Raw genomic sequence first — 14,114 nt, 5'->3', positions numbered from 1 at the left:
TGCATTCAGGAGAACTCTGCACTTGGCGCAAAGTGCCCTTTATTGTCTGGAAAATTACGTTTTCTTTTCGAAGAAATCCACAACCCTAAAACTGGTGGAGTAATATGTAAAGAGGCATAAAAATATTGAAAGGATATCTTTTAGTAGAGTGATGACAGTTTGCTGAGAAAGAAGGGCAGATTTGTACTACATGCAGAGAGAACTGAAGTACTTAGTTCAGTTTACCCAAGTTACTTAATCCCTTCCTAGCTTTGCATTTATGGGAAGAAGGTAATTATAAATAGTAATGGTTGGTTAATGTAAGTATATTACTTAATTTGGTAAATGCATCAAGAGTATGTTATTTATGTATGACACAAAATGGCTTACTAAGTTATAGTCCCACAAAAGTGACCAACTTTCTACATTTTTATTTAAAGTTGGCAACATCTATGCCTAACCGAATTCCCGATTCCTATGACCCCCATGGTTGGACAGTATCTCTGTGCCAGACCCAGCAGTTGTTAAATAGTAAAACTCAAATATAGTTCCTGTTTTCTGGGGTGAGTTAAGTATGAGGCCCATTGAATACTATTGATGGAGCACAATACTCTTTGAGGGTTGATTGCCTTAACATAACTGTTAATTATGGTTATTTCATTTCCATATGAATTATATTAACTAAGGAGGAGGGGGAAGAAGACATTTTGTTTTTTAGGAAGAAAAACCCCAACAAACTGGACACATGAAGCTCTGCTATCAGTCAGTCAAACTCAACTCAGACGACACTGTCCAGAAGAGCCAGGTCTCTTCTAATTGTAAGATTGACTCTTAAACTGCCTTGAAATGTTACTAATGGCACAAATAATCTGGCATTAGTGAAGGAAACACATGATACCTTCACAGAGAGAGAGGTAGCCATGACCTGAGGGGACAAACACAGATACCTGAAAGAGTGAATGAGGCAGATAGCACTTTTAAATCTGAAATAGATTAGCAACAATATGAATTCATCAGTTTTATCATGACAAATACTGTTACAAAGATGGAAAGCAGTAACTGGGTATAAGAGGACTCTTGGATGCATTTTAATTTTTTCTCTTTTATACCAACATTCTTCCTTCCTCCCTTCCTTCTTTGTTTCCTTCCCTCCTTTCATGTAGGATTTAAGACGTTGCTGTGATAGAAATAATAAAGAATAGAGTTATTCATTCAATTCCTTTAAATTCTCCAAGCTAGTATTGCAGGTCTACTCTATGAAAGGCACTAACTGGTCACACCAGGGGGACACAGGCACACAGTTTACTATAATATAAAGCAATGTGCTGTAAGCTCTTCAATGGTGAGGATATTGAGGCCATAGCAATGAATTTATCAACTGAAAAAGTATTGAGGTTTCATGACCTCTGCAGATAAGCAGCCAGCAGAGACTATTCTAGTGAGGAATCGTGAGGCAGAGCAGAGATTTGAGTTTGGTCTCAGCTTTGCTTCTTATGAATTATATATTTTTGAGCGAGAGATTCACTTCCCAAAGTGTAGTTTCTTTATCAACTGTGAATCATAACGTGTACCTTCTTTCTCTGTTAGACTATTGGGATTATCATATCAGATTATTCAAGTCAAAATATAAAGTATTTCTTGAACCCCAACTCTATATGCCATGATCTGGACAAGACACTAGATGACATAAATCAATAAGATACTCCCTTGATTTCATAGTTTATTCCAAAAGTTGCAAACTCTGATGCTTCCAGAGGCCAATCCAATATTGACAATGACTGAAAAGACATATAAAAAACAAGAGGACTGATGGACTTCCTGCCACACTGTAGAAAGCATGTCTAGTCTTGTAGCCATTGCCAGCTACAGCTAGTTGTGTTTATACAGGAATGCTAGTCCCACGTTTCTATGTTTGTTTTTTTTAAATATGAGATGTCCTTATTTTTAGTGTAGCCATCTAATTATAAAAATTGTCTTAACACTTTGTAGGCAAAGCATATCTCTGAAAGGTGGAACCAATTTATCAGATGGTCATTTGCTAGCTCTAATCTAGACAGGAATGCATGTAATAAACCACAAGGCAAAATATGAGGTATAGATGCAGACCAAGCTAGCTTCAAATGACTCCAGAATGGAATAAAAAGGACACGGTATGTGTCCATGGGAGGCATCCCATAAGAGGTGGTGACTGTGCTGAATTAAAGAATGACTAAAATCTGGTTAACCAGAAAATGTAGATGACTCGAACAAAAAAGGCAGCATGCTCAACTCAGGGAGTTCGGCAATGCAGATAAAAAAGGGAGGGCAGAAGGAGGTAGACCACACACCATGACCAGGAAATGGGATCCCTTTCACTGTCATAGGGATAGTGAGCAAAGGGAGGTGTGGTCATATTTCTATTCTAGGAAACTTATTCTTCTAGTAGAACAGAAGAGGACTGAAGGGATGTGATACTAGAGGCTGGAGCCTATTTAAGAGGCTATGGCAATGGTGATTGAAATTATGAAGGGAAGGAAACTGATTTGTAAACTAGAAAACATTCTATTAATGTGTGATATGATCATATATGATATTGTCTTTATTGATATTAAAATGCACAATCTTCCACATTTTAACATCCCTGCAATCAAGATGCATCTTTCAGTCCAACAGATGTCATAGTTAAATGGTAGCATATTTTCTTTTTTTTAGTGATCATACCGTAATGATGCCTCTTAAATTAATGGTGTCTGTTATACAGGGAAATGTAATAATAATCATGGAATTCTAATCACTAAACTGAACTTTAAAGCAGAGAAGTAAAGTAAGTTCTCAGAATTGATAATCCCTCCTATATCTCTGCTGATCAAACATTTATCTGCTTTGGTTACCAGCAATTCCCACTTTCTGAATGTTAATTAGATCAGGGGAGACAATTGTGTATGCCATAAGAGCTGGGCATAAAGCTGGTAAGGGGACCGACCACAGGCCCTTTAAAAAGACAGGTCATACCAACTGCTCAGGTCATACCAACTGCTGCAGGATACAAATTAAAAATTACTGTTGCCAGATTCAAGAGAAGCTGGAAATCTGAATTTTTTTGTGCGAAATATCTCAATATTTAAATGTTGGCAATACATCCAACATTTTAAAAAGCCCTTTGTGGGACAAACAAAACAAATCAGTGTGCTAAATAAGCTACCAGCCTTGCCTCTGTTAAGCTTCTTGTTGAAGGAACAGTTGTACTGATTTCTAATCCTTACAGTTTCACAATATTAAATGCTAGATGTTGCAAAATGCCAGTGACAAGACAAAGTCACAGTTGCAAGAGATGCAATGCCTTCCTTGTCTGTGTGGACCATCTGTTACAGCTCTCTGCCACTGAAATTCTTTAGAAGCAGCAACGGGGGTAGTCTCAGGCCTGTGATCTAAAATGGGTTGGTTATTTTAGTTTAAATATGTCTGTTTGATCATCTATTCAACAGGAAAAAGTCTTGGCCACAGTGTTTAGACATAATAAAATTATATCTTATGCCTTGAAATTCCTTTCTTGTGTAGAAACAATAACAGAAGCTGTTGATGTTTTAAACAACTGCCTTGGATGCCGAAGGCAATTTCTTAATTCTGCATTTATAGATTTATCATTTGCTAATCTCCTTCAATCACAAGCTTTGTCAACATTTGTAATGTACTATTAAAAATACATGAAGAATAAATATACTGTTTTTGTCTTTAGCAACAATAATGTTTGATTCAAACCCAATATGGCAATAAAAATTAAGACTGTAAGGAAGGAGTTGTGCTCTGGCAATGATGGAGTAACAGGTCCTACACTTACACTTCCATAAATAACGTGGACATAATGCGTGAGACAATTGTTTTAAGGCACTGCACAACAGTGGACAGTACAAGGCTTTGGTCCCTGAGTGAAGGGAAACACGAGGTGGTTACCACATTCACCTTGGTTCTCTAACTGGGAACAGTGTATAGTGAGACTTTATGGGGCTAAGTCGGAGCTCTGAGAGCTAACAGAGACACCAGAGGTAAGATAGGCGTGTACTGGGAGAAGGCATTGGATCTCTGGCCAAGCCCAGGGCAGCAAGATTCACTAAGTACCTCAGATATTTGGTTGAAAGCTCAAAAAGGTCACATTTTAGGAGTAAAGACCACATGCTAGGGCAAGGGCTGTGACATTGGCTCAAGAACAAAACCCAAATAAGTCTGCTCTAACAACAAATGAAACCAAATTTGACAGGATGAAAAAGATCTGTCTACAATTTAACTGCCTACACTAAAAAACACAACTCTTTTTAGAAAAGATAACATAATTCAGACTCCCTGGTGTGTATCATTTAAAAATGTCCATCACACTATCAAAAAAAAATACTAGATATTGAAAAAGGCAGGAAATTGGACTCATAATCAAAGGGGACAAAAACTCAGTCAATAAAATAGACTTGGAGATGACCCAGATGTTAGAATAAGCAGATAAGGAGTGCAAAGCAACTATGGTATGTACATTCAGGAATGTGAAACAAAATGGAGACATAATGAGTAAATATATGAGATATCTTAGCACAGAAATGAAAACTATGAGAAAGAGCCTAATGGAAAAATTAGAATAGAAAAGTACATCATATGAAATTTAAAATTCATAGGCTTAAGAGTGGATTAGAGGCTGCAGAAAAAAGGGTCAGTGAACTTGAACACAAACCAGTAGAAATTATCCAATTTGAAGAATAGAGAGAAAAACAATTGGTAAAAGGAGTATCTTGAAGGAAAATATCAAGAAGCCTACTGTATGTATAATATATGTCCCAGAGGGAGAGGACAGAAAGAATTGGACAGAAAAAAATTCCTGAAATAATTGCCAAACATTTTTGAAATTTGACAAAGAATATTGCAAATTTAAGAAGCTCATTAAGCAGCAAGCATCATAAATGAAAAGAAAAACAAACCTAGGCATATAGTCAAAAGCCAGAAACCAAAGATAAAGAGAAAATGTTTAAAGCAAACAAAGAAGACATAATATATACAGGGAATAATGATGTGAATTATGGCTAATACTTCATCAGAAAGAAATGGAGGTAAAAAAATCATAGAACAACACCTTTGAAGTTCTAGGGAAAAAAAATAACACCTGTCAGCCCAGAATTCTGTATCTAGTGAAAATATCACTCAAAAATGAGAGTAAAATAAAAGCATTTCAAAATAAATAAGCAGTGAGCAAATCTATTGTCAGTGCACGTGAACCACAACCAATGCTGAAAGAAATTCTCTGTGCTAAAGGAAAATAATACAAGATAGAAATTTAGATTTGTAGAAGGAATGAAGACCACTGGAAACAGAAGAGGTAATTTTTCATTCTTCTCTTAATATCGTTTAAAACAACTACCATTTTAGACAAGATAAAATCACTGTAGAAGTAAAATATATGACAATACCCCCAAAGGATAGGGAAGGAAGAGAAGGTGGTAAATAGAATTACTGTTTTAAGGTTCAAATATTTTACAGTATTTGAAGTTCTTATGTTTTACAGTATTAGAGTTTTTTACAATTATCAGACTAGGGTAAGTTAAGGATATATACTGTAATCCTAAGAGCAACCATTAGTAAAACAATGAGGTATATGCCTTAAAGGCCAAGAGAGTTGATAAAATACTGAAAATACTAAAATACCCAATCCAAAGGATAGCAGGGAAGTATGAAAAAAGGAACAAACTACAAATGAAACTAACAAAAAACAAACAGCAATATGGGTGACTTAAACCCAACCATATCATTAATAATGTTAAACATAAATGAACTAAATATTCCAACTAATAGGCAAAAACAATACAATTTTTAGAATGAGCAGAGGAACTGAACAAACATGTTTTCAAAGAAGACATCCAGATGGCTGATAGGTACATGGAAAGATGTTCAACATCATTAATCATCAGGTAAATGAAAATCAAAACCACAGTGAGATATCACCTCACACCTATTAAAATGACTATCGCCAAGAAGATGAGATAAGTGTTGGAGAGGATGTGAAGAAAAGGGAATCCTTGTACACTGTTAGTGGGAATGTGAAACTGGTGCAGCTGCTATAGAAAACAGTATGGAAGTTCCTCAAAAAATTAAAAAAAATACTGTATAATCTAACAATCCCATTTCTGGGTATATATCCAAAGGAATATTTCAAAGAGGTATCTGCCCTCCCATGCTCATTGTGGCATTACTCACAATAGTCAATATGTGTCAACAACCTGTCAACAGATGAATGGATAAAGAAGATGTGGTATGCAAATATATATATATATGTGTGTGTGTGTGTGTGTGTGTACATACAAATACATGCATACACACAGTGGAATATTATTCAACCATGAGAAAGGACATCCTGCCACTTGTAACAACATGGATGGACCTTGAGGGCATTATGCTAATTAATGTAATTAGTTGATTAATGTAATATGCTAAATAAGTAAACTAAGACAGAGAAAGACAAATACTGTATGATCTCATCTGTGGAATCTAAAAAAGCTCATCTCATAGAAAAAGAGTAGAATGGTAGTTACCAGGGACTGGGTGGTGAGAACATGGGGAGACATTGGTCAAAGGGCACAAACTTTTACTTATAAGATGAATAAGTTCTGAGGATCTCATGTACAGTATGGTGATTATAGTTAACAGTACTGTATTATATATTTGAAAATTGCTGAGAGTTTAGATCTTAAAAGTTCTCACCACGGAAAAGAAATGATAATTATGTGAGGTGATTGAGGTGTTAGCTAACCTTATTGTGGTAATCATTCACAACATATAAGTATATCAAATCAACACATTGTACACTTTCATGTTATATGTCAATTATATCTCAATAAGGCTGGAAAAAATATAATAGCATACAAAAACAGTAATACATATTGCATGTTGATACTAATAAGTTTAAGTGAAGGTATGGAAATTGAATTAGACTGATACATATTAAACATATTCCATAGATGGTGTGGAACAGAAAGGAACAGGGTGGGGAGTGGAGCATAAAGCTGAAAAAGGAAAGAGCCATAGCTGTCCTCATCACATATTGTGGCATTAGGTGGTTGACTGGAAATTGAATTCTGTGTGCGCTGCATGCATGTGCACACACCCACTCAAAGAGAAAAGAAAAATTACATCTTCACAGAAAGTTTGATTGGTACTAATAGCTAGCATACCAGGTATTAAATATTTTGAAGCAAACAAAGGGAAAGACTGAAAGGCCCTCTATATCCACAGCTTTTATTGTTCATTTGTGATTGAGAACAGATACTTAGAGCAAGCTCAGAATTTGATACTGTTTTTTGTTTATTTTGTGGTAGCAAAAATTCAGCATTTGGATTCCCAAGGTTCTTAAGCTCTTACTTTATCTCAGGACAGGTGTTTTGTTATGAATTTAAAATTTTGAAACGAACGGGGTCATATTTTAAAGCAGTCCTTGCAGAGATCCAGGAAAAGGAACGAAGTCACAGCTCGGTGCTGTCAGGCAACAATGGAAAGGAACTGGTAACCAGGCAAGCAGGGTTATGAAGAACTGGAGGCACACCATGTAGAGGATAGAATCGTTCATGGTTTAAGCTGGTGGTCAGAGTTGAAGAGTTAGACAGTTGCCAGTGTAGGTCTTGAGGGGGAGAATATAAGACAAGAAGTAGACATAAAACACAGTGGCTATAGAGTAAGCTGAAATCAGAGTGAAATAGCAAATGAGAATCTGCCAGGGAGCCAGCTACAAGTACCCATATGAGGACCCAAGTAGGAGGATGTGGTAAAACCCCTGCAGTGAAATGCAAGCTTGACCTTGCTCCTTGTAGGATTTAGCACATAAATGAAGCAGAAAATGGAGAGTGTTACATGAACAGACTCTTAACCCGAGCTTATTAAAACCTAGGGCCTTGAGCACTTCTCAAGATCTGGGGTTCAATATCATTTCTTGACATGGTATTTTTGAGGATTACTTTAGGACTTTAAGATTTAACTGACTTGGAAAACTTCCAGGTCCAATAACAACTTTCTAAATCCTAGGGTTAGCCTTCTTCAAGTTGTAAATTGAAAATACCAAATCAGTAATTAAATCATTTCAGCAAATTTTCTTCTTGTTCTTTGTTGGTTTAAGGTTCGGAATTTATTTTTTTTTTTTGTGTTTGGTAACCAAAGAACATCGTGAAACACAAGTATTGAAGAGCATTGAGGAATTGCAGCTGACAGAGATAATCAATTTTGAGGTTATAGTCATTTTTAAATAATTCATCTAATCAAAAAAATCGATGATCAGGATAGGTTTGTAAATAATAGCAAGTTAATCATGTAGAAGAAATATGATGACATACAGAGTTGCACATGTTATGTTTTCAACATGATTGACAGTTCTTATTAATCACAGCGTCGCTCTTAAACCTTTTCCTAATGAACATTAGGAGTATCTTTCCTGCAAGCACATAGACACACTGAAATAAAAAATTCAAAAATAAAATACACACACGAACAAAAGAACAAGAAATAGATGCATTGAAATATTTTTAAATGATTACTATCTTGACATAACTTATATTCTTTAACCAAGCACCTTCAGTATTAGAAAAAGACTGCAAGATTCTTTGGTTCCATTTCAAGACCCCTCCCATTAAAAATAAAACTTTTTAATAACTAAAGAGGCCTAATACCCTTAAAAACAATTTTATGTGACTATGAAGCATATCATTTCAGAGACTCAGATGGAGCCAAACAACGGAGTAGACAACAGACCCTCCAGACTTTTATGTTTTAAGAAATTTGTTTCTGAAGTTCTCATGCATTTCCAAAGAGCAAGTTGTAGGCTCGATCGCAAGGGAAGCCAAGCTGTACTGCTTCAACCCAAGCAATCACAAATGTCACATTAAGGCCTCCCCCAGAAAGCAAGTCTCTGATTTATAACTTCCCTTAATGGGAGAATGCCTGTGATTTTAAATTCTGTTAACATTGTGCAGTCCTATCCTAATTCCCTAAAATACTGATGTGAATCCAGACTTCTGATTTCCTGCTTCCATTTCAAATCAGATTTGGTCTCTACCTGCCCTTTGAATGTGTTTGGATGTCTATCTCAGCTGCAGATGGACCGTTCTGCCAGTGCCCTCAGATTTCTTTTGGAGGAAAAAATGAAGTTAAACCAATCTCTCTTTAAAACAAGAAAGGAAAGAAAAGGGGAGAGTACAGGGATGATAGTATGAACAGACAAGGAAAAAAAACCGAGAGATGAAAAAATTTTGATAGTTGTTCCTTAAGTGTTGGTCATGAGGAGCATGAAAGATGAACTATAGGATAAAAGTCCCCTTTTCTATATGAAGAGCCCTAAACATGATACTCTATACTTAAAATGTCTTCAGGCAATAAATCTGGAGCTTTTTCCCCATATCCATAAATTTGGTAAACAGTGCCAAGCACTAACATCAAGAGCTTCTTAACAGATTTACAGGGGCAATAATGTGTGTGTGAATGTATAATATACAGAGTGTATGTGTATTATATACATAGTAGCATATATGTACTATGGTTATCATGTACACATTTTTTACAAACACATTATAGGTTTGACTGCTTTTCTCTTTTTTCTCTGCAATGAAACATGGTTGTCTACATTTTTGGCTTTTTGTATTTAACTTAAAAATAAACTAGCCATATTAGGCAAGGCTAGAGTTAAAAATGATTTTTTTCCAAAATTTCTATAGAAGAAAACCAATGTGAAAGCAGAAGTCAGGCTCAGACTCCAAGAGTATTGGTTTCCTTCTCATCAAAATCTTAGCAGAAAAAAAAATCTAATTGGAACTATTTCTATATTCTTTGGCCTTTTTGTTAAAGGATATATTATAAATGAATAGACATGAGTAGTGAAGACTTTTTTTAGTTGAATAACTCCATGAATATAATATCCTCTACTATAATCTCCTTGCTTCCTATGTATCTCAGGAAATTTTATGGTGATTCTCTATGTAGTCTATTTTGAAATGTAGATACAACACTGTAACAAAATGTTCTTTATATACACACAAGTTATGTTTATACACTGTACCGTGTACAATACAATTATGTCTAAAAACACTGGACATACCTTAATTAAAAAATACTTCATTGCCAAATAACGCTAACCATCATCTGAGCTTTCAATGAGTCATAATCACTGATCCCCAATCACCAAAACAAGTATGATAATATTGGAAATGTTTGAAATACTGTGAGAATTACTAAGACATGACACAGAGACACAAAGTGAGCAAAATGCTGTTAGAAAATGGTACTAATAGACTTGCTCAATGCAGGGTTGCCACAAACCTTCAATTTATTAAAAAATGCAGTATCTGTGAATTGCATTAAAGTAAATGGTGATAAAAATGATGTAGGCCTGTATTAAAAATTTGCTGTTGTGTGTGTAAAATAATTTTGATTTTTACATAAACATCCTGAAAATATGCTTTCTTTCTAAACTTATATTTACACATTTTAAGCCAATTGTTTAATTTCACAAAGAATATAGATTACATTTTTTGAGAAATTACTGGTGTTATTTTCATATACACTTATTTGGACTGTTCTATTCTTTTAATTTCATCTTTCCATTCTTTAAAAAGTTATTTCTAAAATTGTAACTATGTGAGGTGATGGACATGTTAACTAATCTTATTGTGGTAATCACTTTGTCTTACATACATATATCAAATCATTATGTCGTATACCTTAAACTAGTACAGTATTATATATCAATTATATCCCAATAAAACTGGAAAAAAATGAGAAGTCTGTTCATATTAACAAGCCTATTACTTAGCAAAATAAAACTGGGCTTTCTTAATGGATTTCTTTTATACAAAAAATTAAAATTAAAAATTAAAAAAAATGAAGGTATTTCTGGTATGCTTGTGTCCTGAGATTGAGCAGTCAAGAATGTATTTTGTTAAAAATGTTTTGAAAGATTTGCCAAGACAATGATTTAAATATTGAAATTATTGATAGGTTAATTTAATGTGGCAAGGAAGTTAAGTAATGGATGCTATTTAATATATTTTCTTTTATATGAAATCTTAGTAATATTAATTTTTCTATTGGTGTTAAAATTAAAATTAGATTTTTTCTTCAGTGTTTGCAAATCACTTTCCCTCATTTCTTTTCTCTCTAATTTTTACAATTTTTATTTCACAGTAGCCATTAAACCAAAGTAAAATAAGTTGAATGTTATAGGCTACATTTTGGTAATGCAGTTTTTAATCTCACCTTTAAAAAATATGATTTTCTTAGAAAGGTTTTTTAATTTTTATTATAGTGTAATTATGGGTAATGAATTTTACCTACTTTATTGTACAGTTCTACCTATTTTGACAAATGTATATAGTGTGTAAACATTTCCACAGTCCAGATATAGAATGGTTCCATCATGCTAAAAAATTTTCCCATGCTCATTATAGTCAGTCCCTTCCCCACCTCTGAGCCACTGGTCTATTTTCTATTCTTACAGTTCCTTATAGTTTTATCTTTGTAAGAATATTACATAAGAGTCATATAATATACAGCATTTCGAACCTAGTTTCTTTCACTTTGGATATTACATTAGAGAATTATCCAAGTTGTGTGCACCCTTGTTCATTCCCCTTTATTTCTGCATACTATTCCACTGAATGGTTGTCTCATAGATTGATAGTCCATTTTGCAGGTGAGGGATAGTGGAGTTATATGGAGTGTTTGATGGTTACTAATAAACTGTTACAGCAATTCATGAGTGGGCATAGCTTTCATCTAACTTGTGCAAATACCTAGGAGTGAGATGGTTAGACTGTATGTCATTCTTAATTTTATAAGAAATTGCCAGGCTGTTTTCCAAAGGGGCTGCACCATTTTGCTTTTCCTTCAGCAGTGTATGAATTTTGGTTGCTCTGCATCCTTGGCAACCCATGGTATTGTCCCTCTCTCTTCTTAAAAAGGCATTCTAAAAATAACGTAGTTGTATCTCATTTTAGTTTTAGTTTGCATTTCCCTGATAACTAATTATGAGCATCTTTCTTTGTGCCTTTTGTTATTGATACATTTTCTTTGGTGAAATATATGTTAAATCTTTGGCCCATTTTTAAAATACATTATTTTCTTATTATTGGGCCTTGAGTTTCTTTGTAATTCTAGATACAAATCTTTATCAGATAAGTGATTTGTAAAAATTTTCTCCCTGTCAGTGACTTTCAAATGACGTTCTTAATTTAAATGAAGTCCTGTTTATTTTTTTTATCCTTTGATGCATTGTGCTTTTGACTTTTTATGGAAGAAATCATTGCTTAACTGAGAGTTACAAAATTTTCTTCTATGTTTTTTAAAAAAGGTTTTAGAGCTCTAGGTTTTACATTTTTATCTGTGGTATATTTTGAGTAATTTTTTGGTAGAGTGTGAATTTGGACAAAGTGGTTTGTTTTTGTCTTTGCTTTGCATATGGGTATCCAATTGTTGCAGTACTATTTGTAGTTGGAAAGACTATCCTTTCTCTCTGAATTGCCTTTTTCAGAAACTAAGAAGTTTTGTTAGAAACTAAATGGCCATGTATGTGTACGACTACTTCTCGATCTTTTTCTCCGTGCCATTTGTCCACATTTTAATTCTTTCTTCAGTACCACTGTCTTGATTACTGTAGCTTTATACTAAGTCTGGAAATGAAGTATGTGAATCTTCTAACTTTGAAGAGAATGTACATTCTGCTATTTCTGTATGGTTTTCTCTAAACGTCAATTAGGTTAATTTGGTTGAGAGTACTGTTCATGTCTTTGGTGGTAATGTGTCTGCTTTTTCTACCAGTTACTGAGAGGATGTGTTGAAGTCTTCAAATGTATTTGTGGATTTGTCTGTCCTTTCAGTTCGATCCATTTGCTTCATGGATTTTGAAGTTCTATTGTTAGGTGCATACACATTTACATTAGATATGTCATTTTATGGACTTGATTCCTTTGAAATTAAGTAATGTCCATCTTTATCCTTATTCTCAAGTCTGGTTGAGATGATTATTAATTAAGAAAGCTTTTCCTGCTTTCTTTTGATGTGTGTTTGCATAGTATCTCCTTTCTGTCAATTTATTTGTGACCAAATGACAAAAAAACATTTTTTGTATGGTCTTGATTTTTCAATCCAATCTAATGTTCTTTATTTCTACCTGACGCCTTTATAAAGTTTACACTTAGTGTAATAATTAATATGGTTGGATTAAAATAACCTATGTAGTTAGCTGTTTTATATTTTACTGTTTTTTCCTCCCTTGCATTTAAGTTTTATTTTATTTTGCTTTTCATTTTATTCCATTTTAGCTTCACTATTGATTTATTTTTTCTTTTAATACTTATTTTATTGATTGTCCTAAATTACATATTATACACCTTTAATTGCAATCAGAGCCTACCTAAATAATAACATACTACTTAACATGTAATAGAAGGACTTAACAGTATTTTCAGAATTTCTTCCCCCTACTCTGTGCTGTTGTTGTCACACATTTGACTTTTATATATGCTATAAGCATAGTACATTGTTAATTTTTTTGCTTTAGATAGCAATTTTTAGAGTAATTAAAAATAAAGTTAAATTTTACATTCATCTCCATTTATTCCATTTCTACAACTCCTTATTTCTTTGTATGTATGTGTTATATCTTACCAAAGGTTTTCTAAAGTGTGTGGAAGTTTTTCTTATATGTTAGCATTCACTGCTGAGTTCTGGACTCCTCTTGGTGCTGGTAAAATTTTGTTGTGCCTGGGTAGCTGGGAATGTTTGATTTTTATAATTCTTTTGTGCTTGCTTAGAATTTCAGAACCAAAGGACTGAATATATCACAATAAGTCCTTTGGCCTAATCTTTAAAGTCTGACAGATTTACTTCAACCGATCTTATTTTAAGACCTATCTGAAGTTCCCTTTCTGAGGCTGTGACTCAAGCCTTCATGGGCAGTGGCCTCGCTTGGTCTCTCATTCTTTCGCTCTCACGTGTGGGAAGGGAGCATCAGGACCATGCTGGCCTGCTTTTTAATGCTCTGTTTTTAGTGACCTCACACATATATGAAGATGGTTATTGAGTCCCTTATATTCTGTACTTCTCCAAGTTGTTTTGTACAGAGATGAGCCTACTTTTTTTCCATGTATCTT

At 34.2% G+C, this 14,114-nt stretch overlaps 1 protein-coding gene across 3 annotated transcripts in view; it reads left to right on the top strand.

Annotated features, from left to right (window-relative positions):
• CAMK4 (calcium/calmodulin dependent protein kinase IV) overlaps positions 1-14,114 on the top strand; it is a 223,981-nt gene that overhangs the window by 88,995 nt on the left and 120,872 nt on the right. The gene's annotated exons all lie outside the window — the stretch shown is intronic.

The sequence above is a fragment of the Manis javanica genome, chromosome 1 (assembly GCF_040802235.1).
Source record: "Manis javanica isolate MJ-LG chromosome 1, MJ_LKY, whole genome shotgun sequence".
NCBI classification, from domain to species: Eukaryota; Metazoa; Chordata; class Mammalia; order Pholidota; family Manidae; genus Manis; species Manis javanica.
Note: the sequence above shows the minus strand (reverse complement) of the source record. Positions and strands in the feature narration are given on the sequence as shown.